Source organism: Aethalodelphis obliquidens, unplaced genomic scaffold (genome assembly GCF_003676395.1).
Source record: "Aethalodelphis obliquidens isolate GAN/ISIS:26980383/991018 unplaced genomic scaffold, ASM367639v1 scaffold14, whole genome shotgun sequence".
Classification (NCBI taxonomy): Eukaryota; Metazoa; Chordata; class Mammalia; order Artiodactyla; family Delphinidae; genus Aethalodelphis; species Aethalodelphis obliquidens.
The window spans coordinates 21109180-21128872 of NW_020837958.1; the positions used below are offsets into that span (position 1 = coordinate 21109180).

General features: G+C 35.8%; 2 protein-coding genes across 6 annotated transcripts in view; one reads left to right on the forward strand and one right to left on the reverse strand.

The window, feature by feature from the left end:
* Positions 1-19693, reverse strand: part of ANO3 (anoctamin 3) — a 193099-nt gene that overhangs the window by 126938 nt on the left and 46468 nt on the right. The window lies entirely within an intron of this gene.
* MUC15 (mucin 15, cell surface associated) overlaps positions 1-19693 on the forward strand; it is a 114733-nt gene that overhangs the window by 70700 nt on the left and 24340 nt on the right. The gene's annotated exons all lie outside the window — the stretch shown is intronic.

Consider the following 19693-nt stretch of genomic DNA (forward strand, 5'->3'; position numbering starts at 1 on the left):
CACTGGGGATTTATGGCCAGAGAAGACACAATTAACTTCAGACTTTAGACTGCTTTTGCCTCCACCACTCCAGAGGTTTCTTTGGCCAGCGTCACCAATGACATACTCATTGATGTATCCCATTAATCAATTTTCTATCCTCTTCTTTACCTTTCAGTAGTTGAATCACTCACTCCACCTTGAAATACATTTTTTTCTTTTGCACTCCCAAGACATCTCATTTATTTGGATTTTTTCCTACTTAAATGGTTCCTTATTCTCAACTTTTATTTCTTTCTTCCTCTGATTTGTTAAAGGACCAGTCATTGATTCTCTTGCCTTCTTTATCTGCATTCCCTTCCTTGTGATTTCATTCAGTCTCATGGTTTTAAATAAGAATCTATATGCTGACTACATAATTAATATTCATAGGCTTGTGTATCCAACTGCCTTCCTGATTTCTTCACTTGGATGTCTAATGGACATCTCAGAGTTGACTGTCCAAAATGGAATTCCTTATTTTATCCAAGCAGATGTTTCCCCAAACCCTCTTTATTCTGATAGGTTGCAAATTTATCCTTTAAATTGCTCAGATCAAAAATCTCGAGTAATCTTTATTTCCTCTCTTTTCACCCATCTAATATTCAGATCATCAGAAAATTCTTCAAAATATATATAGAATCTGACCACTTTCTAACACCTTCATTACTACTCTTTTCTAAGATATATCATATATTGACTACATTATTATAATAGTCTGACTCATCTCCTAGCTTCTATCTTTGCTCCTCTAAAGTCTATTCTCAACATGACAGTTAAGACACTTGAGTGATCCTCCGCATTTTAAACGACATTATATAACTCCTCTCTTCAGGACCCTACAGCTGCTTTCCACGATATTCCATTCTTGATCCTACTTTTCCTAATCTATTTACCTTAGCAACTGTTAAATTCCAACATGTTATATAACACTAAATAATTTACTTATTAATTATCCTTTGTTTACTGTCTACCTTATTCTATTGGAATATAAATTTTACAAAGGTGATAAATTTTTACTGTTTTGTTCACAGAGTATTTCAAACATCTAACCCAGGGCCAGACACATAGTAAGCATTAATAGATATTTATGGGAAGAAGGAGGAAAGGAAAGAAGGGAATAATCCATAGTTATGTGTATCCAGGTAGGAATAACCTCAAAAATTTAAAGCCATTAAAATATCATGTGGTCCTTTCTCATCCTCTCCCCTCCAACATTAACACAAATCAAATTATAATCAAATAAGACGAATGATCACAAAATTGTAGCAGAACTGCAATAGCCATGGCTTTCCCTTTGTGTTATACCATGACGCACTGCCTCCAGGCATCTCCATGGTAATGTAAACAAAGATTGAGCTAAAATAAGATTATATAAAATTTTTCCTCTGCATTTTCTTTTTCTTAAAGTGTACCACCCTCTTAATACCAGTCCACTATTAAGTATCACCTGAATCTTAAATTAATAATAAAATATTTAATCCCAGGTGAAGGTAAAATCCTTCAATGAGAAGACCTAGAAATCACATGACTGGTTGGGAGGAAAACTATGAGAAGATAAGATAGTTTTAAAATATTTTATGTGCTTTCCCTATTTTAAGAGTAGCATGGACTGAAAGTAGAACCCTGATAGGTATTGTTATCTGTTACTTAATCTGTTAGATCAAGCAAAATAAATGTTAAACTCTCCCAGAGAAGCAACTGCCTAACTATTTAAAAACCAAAAACCAAAAAACCTACATCTTTTTATGATAAGTGACCTTCGGTATTATTCACAGGTTTTGTGTCTGTCTGTGTAAACATGTTCACAAATTCTATTAACTAGCATTCTAATTTACTATCTAATTATTTTATCATTCTAAATTATGAATAATGAGTTTTACCAGTTTATCAGGAAAAAAGAAAAGTAGTTTTCAAAATGGTAATAAAGAAGCATGGAAAGATTTGGAAATCTCTTCTGAATTACGTATAAAGAACATAATATAGGTTCTACATAATTTTAAGGTTAAGAATATTACATTTTATTTTAATACATATTTGGCAACCATTAACCAAGATGTTGATTAACCCACGTTCAAATCTGTTGCCTAAAAGCAGAATTGATGGGAAATTTATTATCTAGACAACAAAAGAACCACCTCCTTTTTTGATATAATAACGGTTGTTCAAACATGAAATCAAGACTCATCTGGAACAGTGAAATGTTTTCCAGTTACAATGTGGAATGCATTCCATTTTATACCAGGTTTTTCATGTTTATTGTTCCCAGAAGACAGAATAAAACTAGCTTTTCTCAGAGAAACTGGGATGCCGATCATCCATCAGGTACCTAATCTTTCAACAGCTTCGAAAACCACTTAATTATTTAAGGCATTGTAAACCATGAAGCGCAGAGACTTTCAGAAAAGCTTGTCTCCCTAAAGAGTATCTTGAGAACACCCAAGTTAAGGTTCAGGTTTGCAAACATTTTAGACCATTTGCAAAACTTCAATAGAAGTCTGCCTATTTGCATGAGAATGCCTTTTAGGGTATTCTTCAAATAAAATTACGGCAGTAACTGCTTGTTTGTGAGATCCATATATTTTCTAGCATTTATCCTTCTCAATCTAACAAGAACACCTAATGAACACCTAATGTGTGCGAGGTGCTGTGCTAAACTCCAGGGATAAAAATAAGTAGACACTGAATATTTTCAGAGATTTTAGCACACATATGGAGTGACAGGCCTGCAAATGTTTAGCTACATTGCTATCTTACATGTGCAGTAACTCTGAGTTACAGAGTCGAAGAATGTCAGGGTCTAGCCAGAGGAAACCTGATTGATGGGTATCAGAAGCCATCAAGGGTCATATTAGCTAGGTGAATTTACCACAGTCCTTCCTCAGGCCACTGCAAACTTAGATCTTGTCACTAATCTGCAAGTGATTGCTGATTTTCTGTTAACCATATCTTTGAGGTAGTACAACGCAGTTAAGGTATTGAGCTCTGGATCAGACAGAGCTGGGTTTTAATTAACTGTGTTCTTAGACGTGTAATTTAACTTCATTGCTCAGCCTCAATTCCTGTAGCTTTGAAGTGAAGATAATATTATCAACATTGTAAGATTGTTGTTATGACTAAATGAGATAATGCGTACAGAGCATTCTCAATATAATCTGACTCACTTTACAAGACTTAAGAAAAAGTTAGCTATTATCACAAGAAAACAAGGTAAAAAATGTATGCAATGCATTAATTCCTGTTGGAATTTTTCTTGTTTTCTAATGATCCAAATGACACCTTTCACATTTTGGAATGTTATCTTTCTCAGGACAAAGACAGATAGAAATATAGAAAAATAAGCCAAAGGATGTTAGTGTGAATATGGAATTAGAGCAAAGGAAAGCAGATCTGCTTTATATATACTTATGAAACATGATTTATTACAAAATAAAAAGTGCAACAAACAGAAGCATAACAATTATTATAAGACAAACACCTTTATAACTACTACCTAAGTCATGAAACACCAGATGCCCCCCTTTTATCCTTTCTCTCAATCATGATGCCCTCTGCACCCCTCTCCCCCAAGGTAATCATAATCCTGTCATTTATGGTACTATTTTCCCACTTTTCTTCAGTTTTATCACCAAAGGATATATCCTTCAACATTATATTTGAGTTCTGTCCTTTTCAAACTTTATGTAAATGCAAATATATAATGAGTAATCTATTGTGTCTGGCTTCTTTCATGTAATACTATGGGTGTGAAATCCATCCCTGATTTCCATATATATGTAGTTTATTTTTTCACTGTTATATTACCCTATGAATACAACAAAACTTATTTATGCTTTCTACTAATGATGGATATTTGGACTGTTTCTAGTCTTAATTATTACAAATAAAGCTAAAATAGGTATTCATGTGTATATCTTGTAATACAACTGTCCATATGTTTCTATCAAGTATGTACCTAAGAGAAAAACTGCTGATTCACAGGGAATGCTTGTTTTCAACTTTAGTAGACAATGCCAAACTACTTTCTAAACCAATTTAAATCTCTACCAGTAGTATTTAAATTACCCCTGCTTTATAACTTCTTTCCAGTCTTTTAGAAATAATAATTATTACTATTTTTTTTAGACATCCTGGTCTATTCTTAAAAATTGGACTTATTTTCCATAATATGTGGAAATGAGAAGAAAACACTCTTCTCAGTACGCAAGAGTCTCAGGTGCTACTAGTATCTACTCCTACCCACAACACTACGTTTATCCAAATTTCGGTGTTTGGAATGCAACAAATTATTGCCATGCTCATTTACCGGGTATTTCTGCTTTTGTTTGGATTTAGAGAGAGAGGCACAGATGCGGAAGGGCAGAGGAAGCAGGGCACGACTCAGGCCCACTCAAAAGACTGCGCCTGTTGAGAAGGGTAGCAGATGCTTAGTTTCCTAGAGTGTGTGGCCACTGCAACCCCAAATTAAGGATAGACTGTGGGCCAGGTTAGCCCAAGTCTCCTCTGTAATTTCGGTGCCATTAGGCTGGTTTCAGTTAATAAGGCCAAGTGTCTGTTCCAGGCTTGCGTTTCTTAATCCTATCCTACAAATCTTCAAATAATGAAAATCTTTTTCATTAGTTTCCAGTGGTGGTGTTTGCTTTTGTGTTTCTGTATCCTTTTTTGGCAGTCTCTAATGGAAAACTTGGGAGAGCGCAGTCCAGACACTGTGATTCTCATGCCATGTTTTACTCAGAAGTTCTAGCTTTACACTCCTTAATTAGAGAAACAGCCAAGCAGCCTTTATATGTAACTGTAATTTATTTCAGAGTAAAACCATTCCTCATAATAGCTCTTGTAATTGGCCTTACCTGTTACAGAGAAAAACAAAAAGGGTTTTAATATTTTTTTCCATTTCAGACAAATGAGAAGCAGTTTTGTCAAGAAAAATCACATATTTACAACAACAAAAAACATCCCTATTAAAAAAACAAATTAACAGAAAGCACATCTTACACTACGGTTCAAAAGAAATTCCACACATAGGTGTAAATTTAGTAAGTGCTACTGGATTAATTAAAATTCTGGCTCTTCTATCAGAGAAAGTTTTAATTTTAAAGTGGTACTTATAGAAGAAAAATGTTTTAATTTTCTGAGTTTCCTGGGGGATAAAAAATATATTAATACATACATATATATATATTTTTTAATGCACCAACCTTAACTTAAAATGTGCCAGAAATGTTATTACTATTCAAACGTTTCTATGCAAATCTTCTCTAATTATGAGTCTGAGGAATCTCAAAATATCTGACCTCAGTGTTACACAGTGTGGTTTCACTGCTGGTAAAAACCTGGCCAGGCTTGTCTTACCGCCTCCTTAACAGAAAGTCAACCCCACCTCTAGTCCACACAGCCATCAGAAATATACAAACCTCTATTTGGTAACTCTGGAGTACTCTAATCAGATGGCAGAGTCTCTAACTGATTGCATTCCAACTCCTGTTATTTACGGTCTGGCAGACATTTAAGAAGATAACAACTAATTAACATTTAAAGAAATAATACTACTAATATAAGCTAAGCAGAAAACAAGTACTCCTCTACATACTCTGCATATATTAACACATTTCATGCTCACAGAAACTGAGAGATAACTACTCTTTTTCCCATATCACAGATGTTAAAATTGAGGCAGACTTTAAAATGGGTGGAAAGGGCTTTTCATTCTCTATATTCTCAACTATTGCTGAGATAGGAAACCAAGGGCACAGGAAAGGATCATACATTTTATATCACTGTTATAATTACCACCACTGATGTTTTCACTTATGGAAATAGAGAATTTTTAATAATTTTAATTAAAGAACTAAAAGAATAATTCATTTGCTGAATTAGCTTTCTAATCTTGTACTATTAGGATTTGAGATATCTATTTCTAATGATAGATTGACTCAATAGTCATAATGATAGCTAACGTTTATCAAAGCTTTTCTATAAGCCAAGAATTTAGCCAAGCACTTATATATACCAACTAATTTAATCCTTATAAGAACCCAATACGGCAGTTTTATCATTAGCCCAGTTACACGTATAAGGCAACAGTGCCCAAGGTCAGTGAGTCAGTCAGCTGTAGTGTGGATTAGAATCCAGGCAGGCTGAGATGAAGTGCCGACTCTTAAGCACTGCATTTTTTTTTTTACATCTTTATTGGAGTATAATTGCTTTACAATGATGTGTTAGTTTCTGCTTTATAACAAAGTGAATCAGTTATACATATGTTCCCATATCTCTTCCCTCTTGCGTCTCCCTCCCTCCCACCCTGCCTATCCCACCCCTCCAGGCGGTCACAAAGCACCGAGATGATCTCCCTGTGCTATGCGGCTGCTTCCCACTAGCTATCTACCTTACGTTTGGTAGTGTATATATGTCCATGCCTCTCCCTCACTTTGTCACAGCTTACCCTGCCCCCTCCCCATATCCTCAAGTCCATTCTCTAGTAGGTCTGTGTCTTTATTCCCGTCTTGCTCCTAGGTTCTTCGTGACCTTTTTTTTTTTTTCCTAGATTCCATATATATGTGTTAGCATACGGTATTTGTCTTTCTCTTTCTGACTTACTTCACTCTGTATGACAGACTCTAGGTCCATCCACCTCACTACAAATAACTTAATTTCGTTTCTTTTTATGGCTGAGTAATATTCCATTGTATATAGGTGCCACATCTTCTTTATCCATTCATCCAATGATGGACACTTAGGTTGCTTCCATGTCCTGGCTATTGTAAATAGAGCTGCATTTTATAATCCCTCTCTGCTTAGCGAGATGCTATTCCTATTTTCATTTTACTTTCCTCACCCTGACTCTTATTCTGTATTGCATGTGTATATTTCATAATTATGGCATGCTACTGATTAAAAATCATTATTAACCATGGAATTCAATCAATTTATACCTAATAAGGTATTGATTCCATTAACCCCCAGAGATAGCTTGTGATATCTTGGCAGCGGGGCCTCCATAATATGATCGGCTTAGTATTTAGCAAGCTGTGCCACACTGACTTTGAAAACAAATGTTTTAAGATTCACAAGACAGTGCATCACTCAAAGAACCCAAAGGGTGCCTTGTCACCCAACCACAGAAGGCTCCCTCTGAGGCCTGGCAGATAAAGTATACATGGAGCTCAGGGCATGGAAGAGAGAGATGTTGCTGACTGATTGTTCTTTCAGAGGCAGAGCTAGGGCAACAAGGTGAGCTCAAAGCAGGATTCAGAAATCAGTCATAAGCTTCTTCTCTAGTGGCAGTCTAAGAGCCACTTGTCTCATTTGGGATTCCCATGGGGAGTCTCTTCATCTCCCTTTCACTTGAGACTTAGTGGACGCACAAGCTGTGTGGCTCTGTGTAACCCCCAGATTAAGGAAAGAGGTTTGGGAGAAGCAGTCAGTGCCTCCTCTTTCCCACTACTCATGCTTCTTGGGAAAATAGGGAAGGAAACAAGCCCCCGCCTTCTACCCTGACCTAGAGGGAGGTGCACATGGATTCAGCAGCCTTGCCTGCCCACAGCATATGGCATTGGTGAGACAAAGCTGTTTGCTCCAAATGGTAGCTTCGATAACAAAGCACCCTAAAAATTCTGGACCTTACTCTAATCTGGACCTAGATCTAATTTTTGAATCTCACTCTCCCAGGGAGAGGACTTTTAGAGGAAGTAAGTCACTTGGGGAAAAGATAGGACTAAAGCTTCCTGTTTTTCTTATTTCTTGATAACTTCACAGGGTTCAGAGTTTCATGGTTTGTTTTTAAATCATACCAATTTTTTCAGCTTTAGAAGTGACTGAGTTGCCAAGTGAAAGAAGCCAGTTGGAAAGGCAACATATTGTATGATTCCAACTATATGACATTCTGGAAAAGGCAAAACTATGAGGACAGTAAAAAGATCAAGGGTTGCCACGGGTTAGGAGGATTTTTAGGGCAGTGAAACTACTCTGAATGATACTATAATGATGGATACATATCATCATAAATTTGTGTTAACTCAGAGATTGTACAACAGCAAGAGTGAACACGAATGTAAACTACAGACTTTGGGTGATTATGATATGTTAATGTGGGTTCATCAATTGTAACAAACGTACACTCTGGTGGGGATGTCGATAATAGGTGAGGCTGTGTGTGAGTGGGGGCAGAGAGTATATGGGAAATCTCTGACTGCTCCATTTTTCTGTGAACCTAAAACTGCTTTTAAAAAGAAAGTCTTTTTGAAAGTTTTTTTAAAACACCGAGTTAAATGTCATATACCTTACAAGCTACTCTATGTCTCTTATTGCCATTTTCCTAGCAATATTAAATTTACATCTTGGGGAAAAAAGAGACATCTTCAAGTAAAAAAGTAAAAACTGAAGGACTTTGTTTCTTTTCATTTTGCTGCATGATCCTTTTTCTCTAATAAGACAATGTATTTGTTCAAGAAATATTTACTTTACAATGTTTATATACATATATATTTATTTATTTATCTACTATGTGCTAAGGATGCTTGTAGGCTCTGAGAATATTGCAATGAATAAGGCAAAATGAGGTATATCCTCCTGTAAGGAAGATACAGTAAAGAAATAAATACATGATATAATCCAGATAGTGCCAAGTACTATGTAAAAATAAGTTTGGTGTTTTGGAGGAGCGTCAGTAAAGACCACTTTAATGGACAGAAATAAAGATGTAGGATTTTCAGTTGGGGCAATAAGATTCAAGTTACAGAGAGCAGTCAAATTTATTTTTCTATAAAAGGAATAGTTCAATAGTTCACATAATTATTGTGAAGGGATGATTAAGTAATAAGGCAATGTGCATAAGTAGGATGATCTCTTGTTCATTTTAACACCCCATCCTTACACATAGGATACAATAAATATGTTAAATGAGATAATGCATAAATGACAGGAGTAAAAATTATGTAAAATATTGTAAACTTATTATTACTACTACTATTATAATTATGTGATGTTATTATTTACTCTACTCAATATTATTACCATTATTTTACTCAATATTATTAAGTAGAAATATAGAGGAGAGGGAGAAAGTTCTGAAGAGGGGGCCCTTTGTGTAGCCAGGGAAGTAAATAAGGACAAAAGAAAAGTGATTTTTGAAAATATCGCTTCTTACACTAAAGAGATTCATGAGATTAGGCCCTAATATTTTTGTCAAGCCAAATACGTGGAATTGTGCTGATAGAGCATCTTGCTGACTAAATTTTTATTGAATTAATTCAATGAATGCTTATGAATTATACAAAATTAATTTACGCAAAACTTCAAATCTTTTTTGGTCAGTCAGGAAAGGATATTGTTGATTATATTTCCCTGGCCTGCTGACAAGCACCTGCTGGTATATTTCAGTTTCAATTTGGTCCATTAACGGTATACCAAAAATTCATTGATGAGGTTGCATTTTAACGTATCAGAATAGCAGATTTTATGGTAAGTGTATGAGTTATCTATTGTTGCATTAAAAACGTAATACAAACTTAGGAGCTAAAGACAATGTAGATATATTATCTTACATTTCTGTGGGTCAGGAGTTCAGGCACGGCTCAGTGGGTCTTTGTGTCAGGACCACACAAAGCTGCAATCAGGTGTTAGCAAAGCTGTACTCTCATCCTTAGACTTGACTAGGGAGAATCCACTTCTAAGATAACTCAGGTTGTTAGTAGAATTCATTTCCTTGTGGCTAAGGAATGAGTATCTGACTTCTTTCTGGCTGTTAGCTGGAGGTCATTCTCAGCTTCTAGTAGCTTCTTACTGTTCCTTGACATGCGGGCATTCCCAAGATGGCAGCTTACTTCATCAAACACACAAGAAAAGTCTCCAGAGTGAGCTGGAGAGCAAGACAGAGTCTTATGTAATGTGACATAATCACAGGAGGAACATATCTCTTTTGCCTTATACTAGTATTTAGAAGCAAGTATATAGGGGAGAGGATTATACAAGAAAGTAAACGCCAAGAGGCAAAGATGATTCAGGCCATCCAGGAGGCTGTCTGTCACAGTAAAGTTTATGAATTAGATAAAAGTTAAAGATCTGGTTTAAAAGATTAAAAGGTTGATTTTTAAAAGTAATCTTATGAAATACTACATGAGAGAAGGAAAGCTTATGGTCTCATTCACCAAACTCCTCAATGGAACAACTGGGCGATAATATGTCAGTTTAGGAAATGTCAGGAGGAAATAAAAAACATAAAAATAAGGAAATTAAAGAATTTAGATTTTACTCATGGTTCTATGTCTGCATAGAATGTCTTCCGACAGTTGTGTTTTCCTCCCGGTTGCTCAGTTCCTCTACCAAGAATCAAAGAGTGGGTGCAAAACAAGTAAGGGTTCCTATAGCTCTGACATTCATGATGCTCTTCTTTTTTCCAAATATTTCTCCAAGAGGCTGTTTTTTAAAGATCATTCAGGTTTTTCAACTAACTTTGTCTAGGGTTTTTATTCCCCTTCAGAATGATGCTCACATAAATATCTGGCAGCTGAATTCACTCACTGAAGTGAAGCAAAGGTCTTTTCAGGGAAAATTGTATATGACAATTGAGATCTGTTTTACTTCTGCCTCAGTAAGCACCTTTAACATCATGAAGGAGAAAACAGGAGACAAAGGCTGCTCTTATGCCAAAATAAAAAGCAGTATCTTACCAGTGTTATCAAATTTCACAAATCAGCTGGAATACAAAACACATACTTTGGAATGTAGCACTCTTTTTTGACCACTGAAATAAAGTCTGAAGGGGAAAATGCGGAGATGTAAAAGTCACCTAGGAAAATCTAGCACCAATTTTCAGAAATAGGGCATAAAAATAGAAAAGCAGGGCTTTGATTCCAGCAACATGGCAAACAACATAATTTCAAAACCCTCATACAATAAAAAACTTAGAAATGATAGATAAAATAAAACATACATCTTTTGAAATTCATAGAGGAATTAGCAGGAAAGCATGTAAAACTCTAGCTTCCAGATAGAAAAAAAAGGTAGAAAACCATAACACATGTTGGAAAGCTAGAGTGTGGCTACTCTGGGTAAGATCTAGAAATTAATAACAAAAATAACAACAATAGTGGGCAAAAATTTATACATTAAAAAATAAAACATCTAAATAACTAATAAACTAAAACAATAAAATTCTATGAAAGCTAGAAAATATTGAAAGTGAAAACACGGTCTATTTAATAAGTGATGCTGATTCAGATAAATTGGATATCCATATGAAAAAGATTAATTTGACTCCTACTTTAGACTTGATAGACTTTTTAGAACTGATATTCTAGTCAATTCAGTTGATATTCTAGTCAAATATCAATTCTAGTCCAGAAATAACCCATAAATTTATGGTCAATTGACTTTCAACAACAGTTCCAAGGCAATTCAATGGGGAATACGAATGGTCTTTTCAAAAAATGGTGCTAGGGCAACTGTATATCCATGTGCAAAAGAAGTTGGACCCCTATCTTAAACCATACACAAAAATTAACTCAAAATGGAACACAGACCTAAATGCAATGAGAAAACTATAAAATTATTAGACTAAAAACATTTGAGTAAATGTTTGGGACCTTGGGTTTATAGGTTATGATTTCTTAGATACAACCCCAAGAGCACAAGTGACAGTTAAACAAACAAAATATAAATGGAACTATATCAAAATTAAACACTTTGTGCTGCAAAATAATTACATCAAGAAAGTGAAAGGCAAACCACAGAATGAAAAAAATATTTGAAAAACCATATGTCTGATAGGGTACTTGCATTCACAGAATATAAATAACTCAACAATTAAAAACACAAATAACTCACTTAAAAATGGGTAAAAGTTTTGAACAGGGATTTGTTCAAGAAGATACAAAAATGGCCATATAAACATTCAAGGGTTTTCAGCATAATGAAAGTTACAGAGAAATGCAAATAAAAACCATAGTGAGATACCATTTTTTACCCATTATGATGGCTATAATCAGAAAGACAAAAATTATACCAGTATTGGCAAGGATATGGAGAAATTGGAACCCTTTTACGTTGCTGGTGGGGATGTAAAATAGTGGAGAAGCTTTGGAAAACAGTTTGACAATTACTCCTAATGTTAAACATAGAGTTACCAAATCATCAATTTCATTCCTAGGTATATACCCAGGGAAATGAAACCACACATCCATACAAAAACTTGTACAGAAACATTCACAGCAGTATTATTCAAAATAGTAAAACAGAAGAAACAACGCAGTGTCTACTGGATGAATACATAAATAAAATGTGGTATTACCCATATAATGAAATATTATCCAGCATTAAAAAGGAATTAAATATTGACACATGCTACAACATAGATCAACCTTGAAAATATTATACAAAGTGAAGCTAGTACAAAAGACCATATATTATATGATTCTGTTAATATGAAATTCAATAGTAGGCAAATATATACAGAGTATCAATTAATCATTTCCTAGGATTGGAGGAGTGGGAGAATGGAGAGTAACTGCTAACAGGTACAGGTTTTTTTGGGGGGAGACAAAATATTCTAAAATAATATTATGGTGATGACTACACAACCCCTATGAATATACTAAAAACAGTAAACTGTATACTTTAAATGGGCCACGAATTGTATGGTATGTGAATTTTATCTCAGTAAAGCACTAAAAATCAGTTACAGATGGATTATTCACTGTGAACTACATAAGAATATAGCTTTTAGAAGCTAACATAGGAACTCAGAGTAGGCGAATATTTCTAAAACAGGACAGAAAAAGAAAAAATGGATAAATTTGCCTACATTACATGTAAAAAGCATCTGTTCATCACAGGCAGACTCGGTATTGTAAAAATATCCATTATCTCACATTCATCTATAAAGCTGATATCATTCAAATGAAGATCTCAACAGAGTTTTGTGTGTCTGTATATAACTTAACAAGCTAATCCTCATATGGAAGATCAAAGCGTCTTTGATAGGGAAAGATAGTGAGGAATTGTTAAGTTCAGGACTGCAGAAATTAGAAGTGGAGAGGTAAATTGCATACCTGAGCACTTAAGTTGCTTTTGCCCTCAAGGACATTTGCAGATCTTACAAGTGTGAGCTTCCATATTAGCACAGTTCTGTGTGCTGGGTGCCAGGGATACAATGGTGAACGGGCCAGACAGCCCAATCTGCCGAGGTATTTTTAGGACGCCTCAGTAGTAAGTGTACTTAAAATATTAAGATACTCCCCTCTTTTGGCTCTGAATTCATAGCAGATGAAGGGCAGGGAGATGCTAAAAAGAACGAGAAGGTCAACACAAAGAGGTCAAATTATGCAAGGCCAGAATGAATTCATTTGCGGTTTTGCAAATGCAGAAGTAAAATTGTCAAGTCAAAATATAGAAATGGGAAAACATTATCTCTGAAAGAGGGGAATAGCCCAGAACATTACCCTGGTCAAAGGCTACTGTTTCACTTGAATATTTAACTTGAAATAGCAGACCTTCAGGTCAGGGTATCAAAGTTTCTGGCACTGAATAACTGCTTAGTATCATCATCATTGTCCTTGACCATATGTGGAAATTAGGACAGTTCACATAATGCTCCAAAGCAAACTATTCTAAACTACTAGGTGTTTATTTGTCATCAATCATATACTCTAAGAAGGCAGAGAATAAAGCCTCCCATAACCTTTACAGCAAGATGGATTTGTTCTGATGAGAAATGTGTTGAATCTCTTGCAGAAAAGAAGAGCCCTAGGTTGTGTTCCTTACATTTGAAGAAAATTATTTTTCATGATCCAGTGCTCCTATGTTCCTCTTGCCTTCTCCCTAAAAGCTCAATAAGACAAGAATCTCCTGAGACACAGTAAGAGGACGAAGAATTATCATGCAAATATTTTTGCTAATATAATAAAGCACATGATCTTTTCACATTGGCTACAAATAATCTACTTAGAGTAAAAATGAATTGGGTCATGTTGGAAACTCTAGAAAGTTAGCATTGAAAATATAACATAGAATATGAATGCCTATTTTACCACGGGTTTAGTTCTTTCCAGTACCAGAGTTACTCTTGCTATTAAGATTTAGATATTTATAAACAGATAGAAAGATGAACTCTCTGAGGCACCCATGGGTGTCATTTAAGATTATGGCCCTGGCTGTTTGTATTTGTATAGCTTTCTCCAGCGTTGGTCGTTTAGTTCCCTAAACTGCAGAAGGATAGGTCAAGACAAGACTAGTGGTTTTTAACTCTTCTTTGGTAATAGACAATATCTGGCGAAAAAGGGAAGGCACATACTTACATATTCATATAATTATACATATATTTTCAGAGAGTTCATGGGTCCCCTGGAACTCATGTGGAAGCCTCCATAGAGCTCCCTGGACACCAGGCTGAGAACTTCTGCATCAGGCAGTCTCAGAATCCTCCCAGTTCTAGGAACACCTGCCTCTGTAAACTAAACTCCCCTTGGCAAGCCTTGGCAGAAAGAAGCTGCATCTCTTACAGCAAATCCTCCAAGCACTTTGGAAGCTCACAGTTAAACTACAAGTGTGGCCATTTGAGTTTATAAAGAACTGTGTGTTAGTGAAGGTACACAACATTTCTTTTCCCCTCTTAATCTTTCCTTTTTGGACACTATGAAAAACCAACACAAAACAATGCCTCATGTTTGAGAGCGAGTAAGTGGAGACATTTTGTATTTCTTTAATTTAGTGAAGACAACATGACTTGTAGTTGGGGTACCAGAGATGAGGACTCACTTCAACTTCTTATCTTGTGTTACTGTGCACAAATACTTAATTAAATTTCAGCATCTTTATTTATAAAATGGTAATAATAAGGCCTGTTTATTTCCCTGAAAAATTGTGAAGATGGTGGCTGATGTGTATAAAACAACTAGTGTGAGTGCCAGACTTCTTAGGTGCTAGATTAATGACAACTGTCATCTGGGAAGTGATTAGACAAGATACAATATGGCATTGTTTCTCAAACTTTACTCATATATCTATATTTTTTGCCATGGCTACAGACCACCTATTAAATAGTTTTTCTTTAGATTGCACTCTTTCTAAAAAAATAGGCTTCGCCAAAATAATTTTAACCTAAAAATAACAAGTTTGGTGTGCTAGTTGTTTTTTTTTCTAACACATATTAAAATGATGTCGTATCTATTAACTTTTTTGAAGTTGTTTCTGTGCAGCTTTAAAATTATTTTGAAAACTATGATTAGGAAAGCATGCAGCTATAGCAAGCCACTAAACCTTAGCTTAAACCTAATCTGGGTTTATTATTTTCCTTGGCAAAGAGCAAGACTGGAGACAAGGTGGTTGAAGTTTTGATGGTGGGAAATGCCTTGAGGAGTCCAGGTGGCAGTACCCCGGGCATCTGACATTCAGCCAGTGAGTTACAGTCCCTGAGGGCTTCGAGCAAGGAGAAGAAGGAGAGGAGGTCAGGACAGAAGATGCATGAATTTTAAAGACTGATGTTACTGATCTCAGGTCCACAGCTGGACAAGCTCCTGTCATTTTTAGCAGGTTAAAGCTGCATCTCTATTTAAAGGGGGCAGTATTCTAAGGCTAACAAAAAGTAACAGATAATTTATCACTTAAAAAAAGTAAAAATTAAAACATAAGGCAGGAATGGTTAGCTTGGAAGGCAGAAAAATGGCTCTCAATTGCTGATTTACTGAGGCAAATCTTTAATAACACACCCTTTTTTAGAAGTTACACACAATGTTGTAATTCTGTGAAGAATTTGGGAGGTCATTAAGGCACTGCTTATCTTTTAGCCAATATTGCCTAGAACTGCCCACAGCAGTCCTTTCTAGCATGCTTCTCTATGGACAATAAGAAATATGTCACAAAACAGATGGAAACAAATCACATCTTATGAAAGCCAGATTATTACTACTCAGAGGTGCAACTTTCATTAACCTAACACACACACACACACACACACACACACACCCCTAATGTTCTTAGCAACTACTTTGAGCTACATGCTGAAGAAACAAAGAGGCATCTATTATTCAACAAATATTTTTTTACTGCCTACTCAGTTCCAGACACTTGTTCCAGTCATTGGGGATAGAGCGGTGAACAGCAATCAGGAGAATAAAATGCGTACTAAAGTGAAGTCCTGTATACTCCAGTTTGCATAAGAAAATGCTTATTAAGCATCCATTATGTGCTGACAAGTGGGCCTTTTTCTTTACCTGAATTTGAATTCTGGCCCTGCCTCTCAGCTAGCTACGTGGACTTGGGCACATTAATCTCTGTGTTCATTGGTTTCCTAATTTATAAAGTAGGAAACAAATATCCCCTACAATACAGAATTAAGTATTCACTGAAAGTATTCTGTCTTGGTCACTATTTTAAGCATGGGTGAAAAACACTGAACAAAATGGACATGGTCTTACAGTCCAGCCATGGGGATAAATGAGTGGATTTATCTAAAAGTGATTAGTGGGAAGTTGATACAGTGGACTTATTGCTGTAATTGTTAAATACTGATAATTTGAATGGAGGATAAGAAGATGAATACATGCACATAAGAGAAGAGTAGTTTAATAAAATAAGTGGCAGGTATTAAATGACAAATGACTGTCTGAAAAATAATAAGCACTTAAAATCATATGTTTAAATAGACAACTGCTACCCCAGAATTTAAATACAGGAAGCTACCGTGGTAGTTGGTGCTGACCAAAGGTAGCCTAACTGGAAAGATAGGTTTTACTAATCAGACAACATATAAGAAAAAAAAGATCAGATACTGTCATAACCATTTAGGCAAAAGCATCTATGAATACTCTAGAAGTGCAACAGCAGCGCTGAGGTAGAGCAAAAGATACACACATCTCAGCTCCCTAACTCATTAATAAAACACTAGTGCTTAATCTCATTCCAATGCCTTGAGAGAACCCAGTTTATCAAACACCATTTTAATTCTAGATAACTAAGTTTTTTGTATGCCATGGTGCATGGTCCATGGTCTGCGGTCCACATTCAATACATTTTTGCTTATCCATTTTACTTATCTCTAAATCTAACGCTGTTTGGAAGAAGATGAAAGTGGCAGTGGAGGTGGGGGCTGTGGAAAGAGTCAGTTAAAATTCATCTGTTTCCCCTCTGGGTGTGGAGAAGTTATAGATGAATTGTGTCAAACATCAGGATTTCTTATGGTTATCTTTTCATAATCAAAAGTAAAAATAAACAGGGAAACACTGTTACTTCTGTTCTTCTGAGACTTGGTATCTTGGTAATGAAGAGATACACTCTGATACACAGCCTCCATTTTCTGCATACCCTTCTCTACACTGAGATCTTTCCCTCATTCAGAGCCAGCTTGTACCAGCCAACAAGAGCCCATTTTTAAATTTTGGGAAATTTTATGAACTAGCTGACCTCACTTTGACAGCTTGAATAGGCGGGGCGGGGGGTGGGTTTGTTGTTTTTCCACCATGGAAATCAGCAAAAAAAAAGTTTGAGCCCTTTACCACCACTGCTTATACTGTCAGTTGCAGTAAGACAGAGACCACATCTTTGTTGTTTACAACGTCTGTGTGGTGCTTCGTCTAGTGCCTGCTATATGGTGGGTGTATCTGAGCTAGACAGATCAGATAGGAGACTTAGCAAATCCATGCGATGACTCATTCTCAGAACTTATATATGACCTTTAAAATCATAACCCAGCGACACAAAAATCCCCAATTGTGTAGTAACTCTGTTCCACCATTTCCATAATTCCCTTATGATAAAAAGGAGATGCTGAGAAATGAATTATATATATGGAGGAAGGCAGAATAAGTCATGATTTTTATAAAGTTTCTCTTACTTCAAGGCAGAACATCTCCTGACTGGGGGGATGGAGTTGCTCACAGCAAATAAGTTTAAATAGGATAAATAACCTGATTTTTGTGTAGGGTTTTGAACAGCTATAGTTTTGATGTTTTTTAACCTCTTGCTATTAGGAACAACCATGGTGAAGGAATAAAGAATGCAATGGTGTTTGGGCTAAAGAATTGTGGTGACTGAATTTCTGGAGACTCTGAAAGCCAAACAGTTGTGAGTCATGAAAGAGTCCCTGCGAATCAGGTCGGCATCTGCAGGGCAGTGGCAACTGCATTAAGTAATGATGAACAAGAAGCACACAGCGTTAGAGATGATTCTTAATAATAGTATTATTAAGTATAATAGTATTCAACAAATGGTTAGATAATGCTATTTTTTCCACTAAAAGCCTCCCCTCTTGTCTGCCTGTTTTGACCCAGTACCAATTTAAGACCCTATCAAACAAAGATGACAGATTCCAAGGTCCCAGGTTCCACAAGAGTAGTAGTTTCTTTAATCTTTGTGCCTGCTCCAGGATCCCTTTTTTTTACAGATGGCTTTTTTAAAATTCATTAATGGAAAACATTTTACTTCAGTGTCAAAAATGCCAGTAGCATCTGCTAAACTCTAAGATCTCCGGTCAGGATGAGAAATCCTTTGAAGGCAGTATCTTGCATATCTCCTTGTTACCAAAGGAAGAATGCTTACCTAAGAAAGACTAAGGAAAATTTGCATCTATAAACACATAAGCATTTTGAGCACTTTGGCAAGTCTCTATAGTTTTTGAAAATAGTGCTTTCCAAAGCAGTGATACCACAAAGCAGTGATACCACAAAGATACCACATTATCTAGTTATAGATAATGTCAGTCCAGAGACCTCTATTTAGGAATTCTAAAAGCATTCTCTTCTAACCCCTTGTGATTTTTTAACTAAATATGTTTCCTAAACAATATTTGCTTTATTGACATACACGTTTATTTTTTAAAAGGCAAAGTTAAATGTTTTAGACAATACAATGGAATAAATACAAATGGAACTCAATTATATATATACGTGAACTTTACTTATATATGAAAATATCTGAAGTCAGATAATTTCTAAGTAGGGAGGTTTTTTTAGATACATACAAAAAACTTACTTGTTAAGTGGGAAAATAAAAGGTAAAAGACCAGATTCGTAGGTATTCTTAAAATCGATCCCAAGTCACAAGCGTAATCCCCATGAAGCTCCCGTGATTTGAGCAGTACTCATCAGGGAGAGAGAACTGAACACGTTTAAATACGTAATGGGGGCTGCTGATCCTTTTATATATTGCTTAGGTTTTGTTTGCCTTTTGAAAGTTTTTCAGAGCAACAGAAGATTCATATTTTCCAACCTAGACATCACCAAGCCCTTTCAAAGACTTGTCACCACTTGTTTAGTGGTGTAGGGAGAGACTAGCTTGCCAGATGCAACATTCGAGGTCTATTTGCTTAAGTTATAAACATATAACACATAGCATTTATGAACTTCCTCTCGTCCTCTTCTTTACTTCTCTCCCTCCACCACAAAATCCCATTTGTGGAGGCAATTAGTAAACAAAGTAGAATTTGCCACCTATAGTGTAGAATGAAATGAGAGGTTGTACATCACACTGTGCATTAGACAAATCTCTTCTTCCAGATCATTTTTTTCTTAGCTTCTCTTTTATTTCTCCTACAGTCCTACAACCTCTAAGCACCTGCCTCCTCCTCTTGGATTTTTTCTTTCCTTAATCCCAACCTCCCTCCCTTTCTCAGCCCAGAATCAGGCCACCAAAGGGATAAAGCCAGCTTTGCCACTTAACATGACTGTGCATCCTTGGACCAGTTATT